This window comes from Monodelphis domestica, chromosome 1 (assembly GCF_027887165.1).
Source record: "Monodelphis domestica isolate mMonDom1 chromosome 1, mMonDom1.pri, whole genome shotgun sequence".
NCBI lineage: Eukaryota > Metazoa > Chordata > Mammalia > Didelphimorphia > Didelphidae > Monodelphis > Monodelphis domestica.
In genome coordinates this window covers 197,264,290-197,282,817 of record NC_077227.1, presented here as the reverse complement: position 1 = coordinate 197,282,817, position 18,528 = coordinate 197,264,290, and positions in this window count along the sequence as shown.

Here is an 18,528-nt window from a genome sequence, read left to right as displayed (position 1 = left end):
TTCAACCCATCCTGAAAGGAAAGTAATTAGCCACCATCCCTGGGCAAAAGTTGATATTAAATGTTAATGTTTATATAAATCTATTTCCATAGTATTTGGCAAGGATTTGTGTTCAAAAGAAGATTTCGCTTTGTATTGGACAAGGGCAAGACACTGAAATGCTCATTCTGGTTGAGCTTATGTGAAGGGGTTCATTGGCAACCAGTGGGTATATTGTACACTAATTCCAGATTATCTGAATTATTTTTAGAAAATTATCACTTTTTATCTCATGGAAATAATGGAATAAATAATATTTCTGTAGTCAGAAGACCTGTATTCAAATTATCTATGTCACTTTGGATATCTTACATAATATCCCTTGGGCCTCAGTTTCTTTATTTATAAAATGAGAGGAGGGGAGCTAGAATGCCTTTAACGTTCTTTCCAACCTTATTTCAATGATCATTCCCAAAAGTAATTTTTAAAACCTTTTTTTCCTTTCTTCTTAAGCACTCAACCCCGTATTAACCTTCATTCTCCCAGTTACCATCATTGGTATAGAAACATGACTTAGCCTCCAACTTAAGTCAAATTGAAGCCTCTGGAAAATCTTTCTTTATTTCATAGAAGAAAGGTTTACAGGCATAGAGATTTTTGCAAACTATAGAGAACACTGATCTTACCACAAAGGAGAACAGGGCTGAGAAATAGGTGTAGGTTAAATATAAAGTGTTGTGAGAATTAAAATTCATATACAATAACTCAAGTACTATATTTATAATATTTATTAAAATAAAAACTAGAGTTAAAAGGGATCTAACTAACCCAAGCCTTAGCCTCCATAAAAGAAGAGAGAGAGAGAGGGAGGAGTCCCAGAAAGTTATAAACAATCATGTAAAGACACAGGTAAATGAAGGGAAAAGGATGCTGGGAAATACAAAAGGAATTCTGGAGAATGTAGTCCTGGGGTTCAAGATTTTCCAACTATACAGTGTTCATCAAAACATTAAGTCCTTGAAGAAAGCAAAATTATTTTTTAATCATAAATTCATCAAAAGCCAATTAAATAAAAAAGCTGGCAAAAGGAAAATCCATGATAATAGTAAGCAGAACTTTTTCTAAAAGAGTTCTTCCTCAATCCAAATTTAGAAATGTGTCATCTGATATTTATTGCAAGGCTGTGGTCGAACCTGCATATGGCATGGAGAAATACTTCTGGCATGCCTACTGTACTTTATTCCTTTTCACACACTAGGGCAATTCTGAATAATAAGGGAATTGTAGATGTGTTGCTAAAGAGGGTTACATATCTTACAAGGTGAGTATTTCATTCTTTATTTGAGCTTTCATTCACTAATGGGATTTCCTCTTTTCAATTGTTCTCCCATGGTTTCATGAGTGTATATCTTGTCTCATCAACTACAGGATAAACTCCTGGAAGATGAGGACTGAGTTTTTTGCTTCTTTAGCTCCCACCTTTGCCCCATATTTCACCAAGAATAGTACCAGACCCAGTTCTGGCGTTTCATGAAAATTTGCTGACTTGATTTACCTTACAGCGAAGAAGTAGGGCCACATTTTTACAGGAGGACAGAATGGACCTCAGAATAATGAAAATTTTAGAAATTCCCATAAAGTGTCTCCCAAAAGTCCCTAATAAGGACAAACAAACGTGCTAGAGAATAAAAGTAGAAGGCATTAAGGGGTTAGGCTCCATCTTTTCTGGGCTTCTACAAAATCCTAAAAGGAAAAGGAGTTTCTAAGTTATTAACCTAGGTAACCCTTTGATCCTTTGTTGTTTAGTTCTTTCGGAGGCAGCAAGGGAGCCAGGCACATGAAATATGCTAATACCCTACCCTCCAGACGGTAGCAGCACATAGAGAACCATTTCCCTGATATACATATGTCATTACGTATGCTTGATTTATTAATCCTCAGATGTATTTTAAAATACTGCATAGACGCAGATTATAATGTGCTCAATAATCACGCACTGTAGTGCATGATTTATGTTCCAAACTTCTCTATTTAACATTAGGATTTTGTTTTTTCTCTGCAGAAAGGATTAGCTCTCAAGTCTCTGCCTTTCAAATGGAGAAAGGCACTATCTAGTAGAGCCAGGAGACCATGATCCTTTGAAAGAAGTTTCTATGGCCAGGTGAAGAAGCATCACCTCCTAGACGTAGGAGTTTCCATATCTGCTCACTGTGACATTCAAGAAATGTTTACAGTCTGTATAAGTATAGATGTTGTTACAATCATTCAAATGATTAGAAGAAAGTAGAGCCCTCCTCCTACACCCCCCCACAAAAAAAAGACTGAAAGTATAGAGCAAAAAGAAGAGTAGGACTTGGATCTCTAAGACCTTGATTCAAATAATGCTTTTCTGGTTGACCCTGTGCAAATGACTTCATCCTTCATCCTTCTTGGCCCCATTTTCTTCATCTCTAAAAGGAGAAAAATGGATTAGATGACCTAAAAGGTCTCTTTCAGCTCTAAATTCATGATCCCGTCATCATTGGGCTATAAGAATAATGATAGAAATCTGTTTGCATTTCATAAATGATATCTTGTTATTTGTTTTGATAGTAGTAGTTATTTCAAAATGAAGAGTAAAACAGTTTGATCATGAAGTTGAAAGGATTTTTCCCACAGAATTTGCTCTTGGAAGAAGCTAAGATTTCTAAAAAGAATGAAGCTTCATCCTTAGAAAGCAGCTCTCAAGGCTGAAGAAAAGAAATGCCACAGGCAACTTGAAACTTGAAAAGGGATAGAATATCCAGAGAGCACTGGCCATTAAAAACAAGTTAAAAAGTGAAGAACTGTGTTGTGAAAACCCCCACTGAGTAGCTCACAACAAATTTTAAGACTGAGAGACCTACATTCCCACATGATGACTTACTAGCTCTTCAGTAGCAAATCAAAGCAGAGAATTGGTTCAATTACTCAGATCATTCTGTTAGGGACTGAAGGAAGGGATTCTGACAATTATCCAGAAAATGTTTTCTAGTCTTACATCTCTTTTTGTCCAGGAACATCCTGCCCTCGTTGAGTGACCTGGTACAAGTCATTTAACCTTTGGGTGCTACCATTTTCCCTGGATGAGCGGCAGGGGATAATACCACCTCAGGGCAAAGCACCTAACAAGTTGGAGATGAAAGGCTGCTATCTAGATAGTATTATTAAAACAACAGTGGAGCTGACTGTCAGGGTAAACGACCTCCATAAGATGTCTTTTTTTTTTCCTTCTTCCTATTCATGTTTTTATTTATTTTCCAAAGCAAGCAAATGGAAAAAATAAAAGGGAAATTATATTGGCAGAGGGCTGACCTCGATTTTATATAATTTGTAGCTAAAAAGCTTACAGGCTAAAACATGTAAATATATGCAGATCTGGGAGCAGGACCTCAATGGGGAAATTGCTGAGGAAGATTGAGGCAAATGCAGGCCTTACATATGAATACAACTAGGGGCTCTTAATGGCAGAGAAACCTGAAATGAATTACTATCTGGTTCCTACTGCAATTTACTTAGTATCCTTGCCATGTGTAGAGGTAAAGAGGAATTTGGGTCCCAAGGAATCTTTTATTTAGTTGACCTTGAAGACATATTAGCTGATGGACTAGCTGTTAGACTATTCCGTGGAGCAGACATGACTATAGATAGATAGGTAAGGTCCAGTTGGGAAATTGCTAAAATGCTTAATCCTTAGCTGGTGTGTAAGGGATCCCCCAAATCTGTATACTCTCTTCAGATTTTCCCTAGCTCTTATTGGACTAGTCTATGTTGGCTTGGGATAGTAGTTGTGGGGGGAAAAAAAAGATTAAATGTATGTACTTATACACACACACACACACACACACACACACACACACACACACACACACACACCAAAGTTGCTATTTTCTGCAGATGTTTCTTTAAAACTGAGGAAAGAGCCAGGCAAGATTGTGCAAGTCTAGAATTTCTGCTACTGGGGAGGCTGAACACCTTGCTTGATCTCAGGTGTTCTGAGCTACAGTAGGTCTAAAGACTATTATACGCTAAGTGTGGCTCCGATATGGTGAGCCCCATGAGGGGAGTACTATAAGGCTGCCTAAGGAGGGGTGAGTCAGTCAAGGTCAGAAATAGAGCAGGTCGGAGTTTCTATGCCAATCAGAAGTGGGATTAGGTTCATGAGTGGCTGCTATAGTTCTGCCTTAGGCAAAAGAAGGAAATGCAATCTCAAAAAATAATAAAATAAAACTAGGGAAAGAAGTCAGGGGAAATGGGCAAGCTAAATAGGAAGGACTAGTAATAAACTAGAAATGAAATGGAGAAATAAAAAGATGTGGATGAGAAATAAAAGCAATGCAGGTAGGACACAGCAAGTGAAGAATTAGGGGAAGCCTGGCTACATAAAATTATAGCTAAAATGTATACAGCACTTTCTATATGTGATAGGAACTATATTGATGAAAAACAAAATATAAGTGATTTGCCCAGGGTCACACAGCTAGTAAATATCTGAGGCCAAATTTGAACTCAGGTCTTCATGACTCCAGACTCAGCTGTCTATCCACTTGGCCACCTGAATGAAGTTAATCTGAAAAAAGATTTGGACAGGGTGGTACTGAGTAGACTATAAACACATCATGAATCACCAATATGAGAGAATTATCAGAAAAGCTAAAATTATAGCAATATTAAACTATTTTAAAAGTGTCATATTAAAGACCAAAGAGTTAGCAGGTCATACTAATGGACTCTGCTGAAGCTAGGTAATATCTAGAGGATTGTGTTCACTGCTTGGGCATCACAGCTAAGAAAGACCTCAACTTTTCACTCTCTCACACGCCCCCCCCCATCCATCCTGTCGCTAAATCCTATCAATTCTGCTTTTGTAAATCTCTCCTATATGACCCCCTTTCTCCTCTGACATTGCTACTGCCTAAAGGCGGATGCTCATCCCCTCAGACCTGGATTATAGCAACAGACTTTTTAAAGTCCTTTCTCAAGCTGAACAGTCAAGCATTCTGCAGAGAGCACAACTCTGATAGGCTGTTTGAATGCCAAGTGCATGTTTGCCTAAAAGACTATTTTCTAAAGAACACACACAAGGCAACCACTCACAGAGGGGTCAGAAGAAGCAATATAAGGACTCTTTAAAGGTCTCTCTGAACTTTGATATTGACTGTGAAATATGGGAGACAATGGCACAGGATGGTCTAACATGGGCTGCCCCACATTAAAGAAGGCACTGTGTTCTATACTCAAAAGAAATGTGAGATGCACAAATTTAGAGACATCTCCATTCCAAATGTTTACATGGGCTCTTTGTGCCCAACTTTTGATAGAGCCTTTCTAACATGTTAATCTAATCAGTCACAGTCAGACACACTGTACATCAACCCCAACATAATGATGTCATTTTGATCCTTTACAAGTATGAAGGACAACCAACCAACCATTGTAACAGAAAGTCGACTAACAAGTTGGTCAACCTGCCTCAAGTCTCTCCCCACTCCAGGCTATCCTCCTTTTAGCTGTCAAATTGCTTCCTAAATTCTAAGTCTGACCATGTCACCTTCCTATTAAAAAAACTCCATCACTTTGTCACTGTCCCCAGAATCAAATCTAAAATCCTCCATTTGACTTTTAAAGTACTTCATAACCTGAACCCTTCCTACCTTTTAAGTTTTCTTTCACCTATCACCTTCCATGTGTTCTTTGTCCCAGTGATCCTGGCCTCTGTGCTGTTCCTCTTCTATACCATTTCATCTCTTAACTCTGCATTTTCACTGCTTATCTCCCATGCATAAAATGATTGTCTTTCTCATCTCCAAATCTCAGTTTCCCTGGTTTCCTTCAAGTTCCACCTAAAATCCTACCTTCTATGAAAATTCTTTCCTAGTTCTCCCATTTATTCTGTAAATATTTTCTTTGTACATACGTGTTTACATATTGCCTCCCCATTAGACTGTGAGTTCCTTGAGGACAGGGAAATTTTTGTCTTTTTTTTATTCCCAGGGCATAGCACAGTGCCTGAAATATATAAATGGTTGTTGATTTTATTTAAATTGCCATGGACTACCTAAAAAGGCACCAGAGTAAAGAGAAATGAGTAAGCCAAAAAAATCTGAAGTCATTCTATATGAAGATCAGTTGAAGAAATTAAGGTATTTTGCCTCAAGAAGAAATTGGAGATGGAGGGTCATGATAGCTTTCTTTCAAATATCTTCAGGGCTGTCATTTGGAAAATAGAGCAAACTTACTCCATCTGCCCTCCAGAGACTGGGATTATGATGATAATAAAAATAAAGCAAACCCAGATATATACACATATATGTATACATATAATATAAAATACACACATAAATACATACATATGAAGCTAACACATGTGTTTGTGCATATAAATGCTTTAAGGTTTGCAGAACACTTTATATACATGAACATACTAATTCATTTATTCCTCACAATTCTCCACTGAAATAGGTATAATCCAAAATAACAATAATTTTTTTCCTCCCCATTTTACAAATGAGGAAACAGGACTTGAGAAAAGTTAAGGGATTTGCCTGGGGCCATACAGCTAGTATCTAAGGAAAGATTAAAATCTCATGCCTTCCCAATTCTAATTCCAGTGCTTTATTTATTACACCACCTAGCTGCCTAAGAAACATCAGTAGAAATCACAGAGAGACCAGTTTTAGTTTGGCATAGGAAAAATCAACCTAACAATGGGAACTTTCCAAAAGTTGTTACTAGTAGGATAATTTTTAGTATAGATATTCAATTGAAGTTTGGAGGAATATTTGTTGAGTAAGTTGTAGATTGGAGTTTTGCTTAAAGACAAGGTTAGAACAGATAGCCTCTGAAGTCTCTTCCTACTCAGTCATTCTTTGATTTTGTGAAAACTGTATACCTGACTGGTAGTTTTCTTTCCCAAATCGAAGGAAATCTCACAAAAAAGAAAATCATAGAATGTTGGTATTGGAAGGGACCTTGAAGATAGAGAATGATAATGAGGACTGGAGAGGTTAAGTGACTTGCCTAAAGTCATATGGCAAGAAACTGATGTGCCATAAGTGGAAAAATCATATTTTGAGTGAGAGGGCTCACGTTCAAATGCTGGCTCTGCTATCTGATTTTTGTGTGATCTTAATTAATTAATGTACTTAATGGCCTAGGTTCCGTTAATCTATAAAATGAAGTGGCTAGACAAAATGGCCTCAAAGGTCTCTTCCCATCTAAATCTATAATCCTATAAAGCAGAGTCAACATTAGAACTCTGATCTGAATCTCCAACTCTTTATTCTAAACAGTATGCTATTTCCTGTTAGAAATAGATGACAGTTTGAGCTCAAGAAATATCTTAAATGTTAATCTTCCTTCAAGGCACCACAAGTAAATTGTCTCAATGCTAGAGTCTCAGATTCATTATCCTTTATTTGGGAAAAGACCTGTGGATCAGCCAATTATACCAGGTGTGCATTTGACTTCAATCAAAGGCAGAAGTGAGTCATAACCGAGATTAGTTCTTAGATCTTAATTTTGCCTACATGCTTACAAGGTATAATATATGTTTCACAAATGGATTCTTTCTGGACAGCCAAAACCCAAGATGAGATGATTGATAGACAATTCCAAGTAACCCAATTAACACGGATGAGGAAGACATGTATATGAAAAGTTTAGGTGAATTAGCTGCTGCTCTGTATGTTACAAAGGGATGAAAAATGGGCATCTATAATTTTATTAATGAGCATCTAATGGAAAAAATGAAACTAGCATCAAAAGATTTAATCCCTAGCAAGATATAAAACAAGTCTATGCTCAAATGAGATGATTTGGTGCCAGATCTCACAAAGTGAACAGAAGGAATCTAAAACTTATAAGGTGTGGAGGCAAGGGATGTTGCAAGAGAACTTATGTGTCATGCATATCATAATGTTTCATGAAACAGAAGCCCTGTCATAACATTTCCCCCACATTTAATGCTTGCTACCATGTAGCCTAGAGCCAAATTGGTCATAAGTTAATTCCAAGATATCTCTCCATTAAAGCTAAAGATGGTGCAGCATACCTATAACTAACTTCTAGAATCAAATCAGACAATGATCCAGACAAATCATTTGGAGAATTCCATTCATATATGAAACAATGCTAACTTTAGGCAGTTTGCTTTATTGGTACATAGAAAATTAGTCCTAGGAGAGAGACAGAAAGACAGACAGGCAGACAGAGACATAGAATTCAGTGAGGTCCTAGCTTGATATCCATCTACATATTGCATTGGTTGCAAAGATGACTAGCATAGGAAAATCAAACCAAACTGCTTAATGTGTTCTTTGTAACACTGTAGCATCACAAGGGATGAAACTGAAAGGGACAGAGGAGGTTATCTAATCATTTCACATATGGAAAAACTGAAGTCCATAAAAATGATACAACTTGTCCAAAAACATGGATAACAAATGACAGGGCTAGAATTCAAAGTCAAGTTCTCTCTCCAGAACCAGGATTCTTCCCACTAGCCTGATTTTTATTTTTGGAGGGGAAAGGGGTAGAGAATGATGGGTAGAATAGCTTAGGAGTGTAATCAGAAAATGATTTAGTTAGATTTGAAAGCTTATTTTAAACAAGAAGATGAAGGCTAGTTGAATAGGATACCCCCCCACCCAGATTCATAAACAATCCTGAAGCACAGAACCCAGGAGGGAGGTAGAAGAATGGCATATTATGTGGAGGCTGATGACCACGGACAGCTCCTAGGGAGATTTATTTGTTGAAACAATTCATGTGATCATTTGAGCTTTCAAGCTTTTGAACAGACACAACATGAAAGTTAGTGGGTTCTTAGAATGCATAGAAAGGTATAGTGTCAATGATTAAGGAAGTAATAGTCCTCTAGGACCCTGTTCTTTTCAGACCATGTCTAGATTCTATCTCTCCCTTTCTGGTTAATAAATTTTACAGAAGACATAGATAAAATGCAAAGAGATATTTTTTTTTCTTCTCATGCTCAACATTCTGGCTAAATAGGCCTTCTTGATGCTCTTCACACTTGATATTCCATCTCCTATGACTACCTTTGCACAGGCTATCCAATAAGCCTGGAATGCATTCCTTCCTTACCTCCACCTCTTAGAACAACTACTCTCCTTCAAAGCTGAACCTAAGTAACATCTTTTTATGTGAGGCCTTTCCTATTAATTTTCCCCCAAGTCCTTGTACCTTCAGTTGCATTAAAGTACTTTTAAAGGAAAAAAAGAATATTTTTCAAGTATTCAGCACATAAGGAGTAACTAGACGTGTTCTACTAAGCCCGAGAGAGCAGAATTAGGAACAAAAAACACCTGGGCTTGCTGCAACAAAATACATCCTTATAAATTATCATTATTCAAAAATGTAATGGATTGCCTCACAAAGCTATGAGTTTTCTATCATTGGAGGTCTTCCAGAAAAAGCCAGATCACCACTTATTGGGTATGTAATAGAGGGATTTTTGTTCAGGGGGAAATAGACTAGATGGCTTCTGAGGTCTCTTCCAACTCTGAAATGTTAAATACACTGTAGTATTCATTAATAATTAATTAAAGTATTAATTTATAGTTATAACATGCACAAAAGCCACACCCCAATAAAACCACCTCCACAAATGATCTAACTCATGTTCAAGGTAATCAACAGGCCTCAAACCTGTCAGTGACTTAGTTTGGTGTCTACCCGAGACATATGAAGATGTCCCCACATGGAATGGGAAGTGTTTGGGAGAAGTTTAGTACTTTCCAATTAGGGAGAGGAGGCTGGGGGAAGTGGGGTTTAAGGCTTAAATAAGCAGCATGATAATTAGATTAGAAGTGATCAGTTCATCCTGGGAGGAACATTTGTAAAATGGGGATGATAATAATAACACCTTCTTCTACTTCCCAAGGTTGTTGTAAGGGTAAAATGAGATAATATTTGCAATGTGCTTTGCAAATGTTAATATACTCTAAAAATATTAGCTATTATTATTATTAATATTTTGCTATTCCAATATAACTGCTTTTGTTTATAATCATTTGCATTTTATTTTATGCAATTAAATACATTATTCTGAGAAGGAATTCATGATTGGTTGACTGTTATCCTTCATACTCAAAGAGTTAAAAAAATGACAACACTAGGAGTGATGGCTTTTGACTCAAGCATAAATTGGATGTAAATGAAACAAAGTTGCATGAAATCATCAACATCATTTTCTCTTCCAGAGACATCCAAGTCCAGTGCATGACAAAAATTAAATGGCAGGTGGCTGCTAAGGAAGCAGTGGGTGATGTTAACTTCTTTCTAATCTAACCAAGCTCTAATAGTTCCACAGTGCCTGATCTGCCACTTTCAAGGCCACTGGAACAAATCAGTCTCATCTGCCCATTCTTCCAGAGGAAGTCTCCATATGCTTAGGGTAGACAGTCCCTAATTTATTGACTGGCTTGAGATCTATTGATTATCTTAAACCTGGTTTAGCTCACCTGCTAAAATGGTTTACTGGAATGTGGCCACTGTGAGTGCTACAGTTTTTTGGAGCCACAATTTGGTTGGCAGGTGGACATCAACAGAAGCAGGGAGCCCATCATACCAGTGGTACTAGTCTTCCCTGACCATCCTGTATATCCCTTTAGGATCTGCCAAACTGCCAAAGGACTTCATTAAACAAAAAAAAAAAGTTTGCAGGGGCAACTAAGTGGCTCAGTGAATTGAGAGCCAGGAAATCTGGCCTCAGACACTTCCTAGCTGTGTGACCCTGGGCAAGTCACTCAACCCCCTCTGACAAGTCCTTACCACTCTTCTGCCTTAGAACCAATACACTGTATTGATTCTAAGACAAAAGGTAAGGGTTTTAAAAAAAAAGTTTACAAATCCCTTTTTAAAGTCTAGTTCACCTAAGCTCCAATTCTGATTATAGTCAATCACAGTGGTGGATACTTATGTCATATAACCTAAGGGGTGTTAGGAAGGTTTCTAAAATGCCAAAATAATTCCATTACAGCTCTTTTGCTTCTAGTACCCAGAATTCCATCATTAGCAGTTCATTCCTTTGAGTTATAACATCATCTTCTATTTCTGTTAAGAGTGCCATGATCCTCGCACTCACCCTAGTTCATTACCTCAGTGTCATTCTTGATTGATACCCTCTCTCTGCCCCATATCAATCAGTTCCTAAATCTTGTTGATTTTCCTCCATACTATCCCTTGCACCTTTCCATCTTTTACACAATTACTACCCTGACTTTTGCCCTCATCATCCTTTGCCTATGAATTATTATAATAGCCTCCTATTTGGTCTCCCTAGTTTTAGTCACTCCCTTTACCTATATCTTCTCCATGCAGATACCAAAATAATTTCCTAAAACACGTCTGATCATGCCATTTTCTTGCTTAGAAAAGCTTTAGAGAGCTTATAATGTCTTTAAGATAAAGACACAAACTTCTCAGTATGTCATTTATAGTCCTTCACGATTTATCACCAGTCTGCTCCTCCAATCCTTATTTCAGCTAGGTAACTTAATAGAGCTCTGGGCCTAGAGTCAGAAAGGGGAAAGGAATAAGTACTTATCAAGCATATACTCCATGCCAAGTACATTATAAATATTATCTCATCTGATCCTCACAATTCTAGGAGCTAGATGCTATTATGATTACCATTGTAAAGTTAAGAAAAGCAAAATAGATAGAGGTTAAGTGACTTACCCAGGGTTACATGCTAGTATCAGAGGTCAGATTTTTAACTCAGATCTTTCTGATGCAAGGCTCAGTACTCTTTCCTCTTCTGTCCATTGTGTTCCCTAGTTGCTTCTAGGAAAACGAGTTTCAATCCCATCTCAAATCCTTAGAAGCAATATGATCCTGCAAAAATCTACTCTGTCTACTTCAGTTTCCTCATCTGTAAGATGGAGATTATGATAGCACTTATTTCTCAGGAGTATTGGTGAGGATAAAAGAAGATAATATTTGCTTTATTTTAAACCCTTACTATCTGTCTTAGTAACAACTCTAAGGCAAAGGAGCAAGCAAAGGCTAGGCAAATGTAGTTAAGAGAATTGCCCATGGTTACACAGCTAGGAAGTGTCTGAAGTCAAACTTGAACCCAGGACCTCCCAACTCCAAGTCTAGTACGCTAACAACTGTACTATCTAACTTCCCCAAAGGATAATATTTGTAAAGTTGTTGGCATAATGCCCCTTCCTTTCTCCTTCCCTTTGGATAAAGAACTAGCTCCAGAAGTAGGAAGATTTAGATTCAAGTTCCATCTCGGGATGCACATTGGCCATGTGACCCTCGGCAAATCACTCCAAGTTCTAGGCAAGCCTTTAACATTAAGTTGCAGGAAAGGGGTAAGAGGGTTTGGTTTGGTTTTATTTTTTTAAACCTGGGAATTGCCAATGCCAGTACATCATAGGTCCTGTCCTATCCCTATCACATTCTCTTTTTTAAACTATATTGTAGTCAAACTGGACTACTAGCTAACTTTCCAAATTTTCTTTCTTGCATTCACATATCATCCCTTGGTTCAGGAATGCATTTCCTTTACAAGTCCACTTCATAGAATTTTCAAAACCTCAGAGCTTACCTCCTTTGTGGACCTTTCCTTTTTAAAGTTTTTTTTTAATTATATGGAAGAATAATTTTCATTAATAACTTTCTGATATTTTGTGATCCATGTTCTCTCTGTCTCCCACATCTCCCCTCCCCAAGATGACAGGCAATATGAAACAGGTTTATATATGTTATTATACAATACATATTTCCATGTTTATAATGTTATAAATGCAAACACATACTGCTTACACTGGAGAAAAATTCATAGGGAAATAAAGTAAAGAATGGTATGCTTTAATCTGCATTCTGACTCTATCAGTTCCTTCTAGAGTAAGGAATTGTCTTTTTCATGAATCTCTTGAAATTGTCCTGAATCCTTGTATTGCTGATAATAGTTAAGTCATTCACAATTAATCATTGTACTTTATTGCTGATTCTGTGTCTCTATGTGACTTTCTCAAACTATTTTGTACTTCTTATATGGACATGCATTATATCTCCCCAACAGAGTAAAATTTCCTCATGGTAGATGATAGACAGATAGACAGACAGACAGATAGATAGATAGATAGATAGATAGATAGATAGATAAGATAAGATGAGATAGACAGACATATAGATTAGATAGGTAGGTAGACAGAGAAATGATAGAAAAATTAGTGAAAAGATAGTATTAACTCTTCCCTTGTCGATTTTTAGCTAATCAAATCGAGAAATTAAAGTACCCTTACTTACAATTAAATATGAGAGTTCACAGTCACTTACTAGAGTAAGCTTACACCTTCAAAGGCTACTGTCCCCCACCTTTGGGCAGTGCTAGGCAAATTGAAAGACTACCATTGGTTTCTGTGAAGAAGAGGGAATGACGGGAAGTGACAGGAAGTAATGTAGAAAAAAGGAACATTAAAAAAGAGACAAGCATGGTCTAGATTTTTCCTTTCCTGGCTTCTGGAGAGAATGATTCTATAGAATAATTCCTTTCCTGGCATTTGGAGTGAGTGATTGAGGTCCCTGCCTTGGCTTTGGAGGAGGCTGCTTTGGTGAAACTCTAGCTCAAGATTCCACTGGGACCTCTGGCTGAGGATTACTAGGATATCCAGGTGGAGATCAGACTTGGAGAAGCCCTGCCAGGGCTGAGCTAGACACTGGAACAGTACTTAGGGTGGTAGGTTAGACAACTGTCTACCTTATTCTTACATTTTTCCACTTTCACTCTTTCTACCTCTTTGTAAATAAACCTGGTAAAAGTCATTTTGACTTAAGCTGTAATATTTTTAAATCAGGGACTATAATATTACTTTAGAATTCTCATATTTAGCATAAAACCTAAATTTAAACTCTTAAGTTAGACATAGATGCATAGATATGTGTGTATATATATATATGTACATATATATAACATCTACTCTTGAAGAAATCATACTCTATATACAGTAGAGTGTGATTTCCTCAGATAGATATTATATATATGTAATTAAATTGATGAAAATACAAAGGTTTATGTAAGTATGTATGTATTATATCCCCCTAGTAGCATAAGATTTCCTCAAGGGTAAGTGATATATTTGCATATATGTACCTGCATACATACAAAAATATATGCCTTTGTATCTCCAGCAATTTAATTAACATGTCTTGAATGATCTTTCCATTATCACACAGAAGTCACTATCAAAACTGCTTGAACTCAGGTCTTTCTGCTCTAAGGTCAATGTTCTTTTCATTTTACTATGTAGCCTCCAAAAACTGATAAATTGTGGTTCTGTGGACCATTATATATGGTCCCAAATAAGAATGGGCAGCAGCATTATTAGAATTATTTCACATCAACACTGAGTTTGCAGGGGCTGGTAAGGTGCTGACTGTTGGGTGTGTGGAAACAACGCATAAACATAATTTTCTGTAAGAGAACTTGGCATTGCAGTCAACAGAAGCAGGTGGAACAAGATAAAAGCTTGAGTTATACAAACTTCAATTTTGTTGGGGGGAAAGGGTTAGTGTGACAGGAGGAGGATATGCTGTTTCTTAGAATTAGTTTATAATAAATCCAGAAGTTCTTATATTTAATTATGCTGCTAAGTAAATTTCTGTTGAATGATGGTAGGGGGCAGAATAGCAGAAGGGATGAGTTTTTGTATTTACCCATAAGAAAATTCATAAATGGCCAAATGTATTTCAGAAAGAAACTACCATGGATATGAAATACATAAAACTGTTAATTTTTATTATAATGGTATTGCTTATAACACGGATTATTCCACTTTCCATAGCCTAGGTCAGACAATTCACCCTTGATTAAAATGATTTAGATAGTAAACTTTTCCTATCCAAATATTTCCCTCTGACATTATTTATTTATCTCATCTTGTAGGATATGAAAGCAAATTGGGTCCCAAGTTGGGAATCCACCAAGCCCCCAAACTAATATGTAAAATAAATTGTTCCATCATACCATGGTTAACAATCGTGAAGAATTATTGGTATTATAAATAATAGTCAATTGAAATATTAGAACAGATATGGCTCTGCCTGAGTAGTTTATTGGAAAATCATTTGTTTCACATCAGTTTTGGCACCCAGTATTCAATGTGAATTATGTAGGTATAGCCCAGTTCATTATACTTTTGTTTGTTCCATTGGGTACATATGTGTCTTAGGCTTTAAAAAGGTAATTTGTGCTCTCAAAATGTATTATGTAACAAATTGTGATTCATGCAAATCACTCTGATTTGTTTGCAGAAATGTAGCATGCTCCAATTAATCAGCTGCTATTCATTTCATCTGTTTCAATTGCAATCTCGACAATAGTTTCAGTAGGGTATCACTTACATGGGGGGGCTGGCCTCCAAAGGGCATGAAAGACACAACAATCAGACATTACTGGTAGTATGCAATTACAGCGCGTGTCCCAACAAACCCCAATAAATCATACAACACATTACACCGGACTCCTGCCTCTCTGAAGTACTCAGTTATCCGAGCCACCTACCTGCTGTAATCACGGTATTCTGCAGTGCGTGGGTGCACAGCATTCAACCTGCTGAGATCTATTTCATGATTCCCAATGTGTACCAGGTATCAGCTTAGCAGATTGCTATATCTATGTTCTCTAGCCTGCCCATCACTGTGAACAAGTGGTTTAAAGTATATAGTATTCATGTTTATGGACTTGATTTAGAAAAGCAAGAAAGGTTTTTTTTTTCTTTTAATAGCATGTAAATGTCAATAGATTTTTAAAATGGATGCTTCACAAGATTTTCCTGTACTCAGACTGGAAATGAAAATGCTTGCTTAAGATTTTGAAAACCAGATATAGAAAATGTTCTCATCAGAAATGCTTTGTTTTAATTATAGGAGAATTTAAAGTATAATTTAATAGTTCATGCTTTTACTGAAGTGACATATTGTCTAAACCCTTTTCCATAGGAAGAGCTAATAATACAAACCAGAATAAGCATTTTCTGTAAAATGTATTATTATTTATTTTCCTATTGGTGACAGTATGCAGTGAAAAACAGAATATTATTAGATCTAGGACACTTTTCTGTACTGTACGTGAATAGTTTCAACTGTCAGGTACCAGAGTGTCTACTTATTCTAAGTAAGTATTCATTAGTGGTGATACTGCCTACACAGGGGAGGTGTACATGCACAGTTTCTTATGTTCATCTGCCAGCCTTAAAAGGGTGTTTTGATGACAATGAACCTGGGGATTATTTTGAGGAACTACTTTGGGGCCACTTGCCCTGGAAATAAGAAAAAAAATCAAAGAAAAGGAGGTATTTAACTGATCGTTTCTTCTTTGGTCAGAGATTATAGGGACATGAGACAGACTACCAATGTCAGGGAAGGTTCTGGTGTAGTTGGAATATAGCCAAGGTCATAGCTACCTGAGTCAGAGAAGAAAATGCATTTAGGCAAATTCAGTACTGCCGTCAGAGCTGGGGTACAATCATCAAAGTTAGCCAGCTTCCTTTGAAATAGCATGTAAGAGAATAGATGTGAATAGTCAAGAATGTTCAAAAATTTAGAGTAATTTGGCTGTAGCAATTTGAGGCCTTTACCTATCTCCCATTCCTGACTCTGTGTTTATTCTATGTGACCTGGGCTTCTGACCCCATGAGAAAGGCAGTCAGGAAGGAATTCATGAGGGAAAGAATGGCCCTGTGTTCTTTCATATGTCAGAATGTACATCCACTGTCAGGTCCAATCCAGCTCTAGCACCGAGATATAAAAAAATATGAGGCACAGATTTATCTTAGAGCTTTGAATCTGACCTTCTATGACTAGGATCAATTTCCTGTCCCTAGAAGAATTCCTCGTGATGAACATTGGGAAGTAATAAGCCAGATAGATTGTATAGTGAAAAAAAGCCCTGAATTTTGAGTCAGAACATCTCAGTTAAAACCTCAAATCACCTATTATTATCTACATGAATATAGGCAATCCATTCATCTCTCCGGGCCTCAATTTCATCCTTTGTAAAATAAAGAAGTTGGACAAAATTATCTCATTCACCTCTAAAGAATACAAACATCCCTTGATGCCACAGTTCTGATATGCTGGGTCAAGGTACAGGCAAAAGCAAAACCTAAATTTCTCCACTTAACAAGAGTAAGAAACAAAATCCAAAAGCTATTTTACAATAATGTTTAGAAAGTTATGAGACAGGAAAAGCACATAGTTAAAAATCAGGAAGTCAGAGGCTCAATCCAAGATTTGCCACTAACTTTGGGCAAATTATTTAATCTCTGTGAACCACAGAGAGGGATCTCATCTGTAAAAAGGTGCTGAACTAACTAGTTCTTCTATAATGTTCCTAAAAGAATCTCAAGTTGTATAATTCCAAGTGTTTTCTTAAGTATTGTATGTTCATTTGCAAGCATGTAGGAAATTGTACTACTTGATACATTTGCCTAACATTTTATCCTCTTACTAAAGGAACTGAATTAGTTACTAAGAGGTATAGACACTGGAATTTCTTATCTGATGGTAAAGACATTTTACATATTATAAAACCAGAGCCAGATACAAAGATTTGGATAAACCAGAAAGAAAATCTTGGGCAAGTGCAAAATCATGCCACTGTAACAGATTCAAAATCACACATTAGGCATGCTGATAATGACAAACCAAGATAAACAAAAATTTTCAGCTACAACCCTGAAAATTATCAAAAATTATTTTTAAAATGGCAATAGTCGATGTTGGAAGTGTTATAGAAAGATAGGCACACTAATACAATGTTGGTGGAACTGTGAAATGGTACAAGCATTTTGGAAAGTAACTTGGAATTATGCAAAGAGAGTGACTAAAACATCCATGCTCTTTGAAGCAGAGACTCCATCATTGAGTTTATGGAGCCAAGGAAGCTGTTTTTTTAGAAAATGATTTCCATATACTCCAAAATATTTATAGCAATATTTTTTGTCATCACTAAAAATTGGAAACAAAGTAGATGCCCACCATTTGGGGAACAGTTAAGGAAATTGTAGGACATGAATATAATGGAATATTACTATGCTGTTAGAAATTATATGTGTAATGAAAATACATAAAAGCAGAGGACATGGACTGATGCAAGGTGAAATAAGCAAAGCCAAGAAAACAATAGGGAAAAACAACAATGCACAAAAAAATCAAAAGTAAATTTAATGAAATCATGAGGAACAAATGGACTAATAAATAGAAACAAGACATAATTCTATTGTTTTATTTTTTACTTACTTACAATATTTTCCCATGATTACATGATTCATGATCTTTCCCAACCCCTCTTCCCTCCCTGCTCCTAGAGCCTGGTGGGGTAATTTTTAGGGTTGAGAGAGAATATAATTTTAGTTGATCGCCAGGGATTTAAATTCTAAATGCCAATGAAATACTCAAGTTAGAATGGAATTTATGGTGGTTTATTTACAATAGAAAGAAGAAATTAAGAATGAGAGAGAGAGGGAAAAGGGAATTGAATTGCTCTGACCT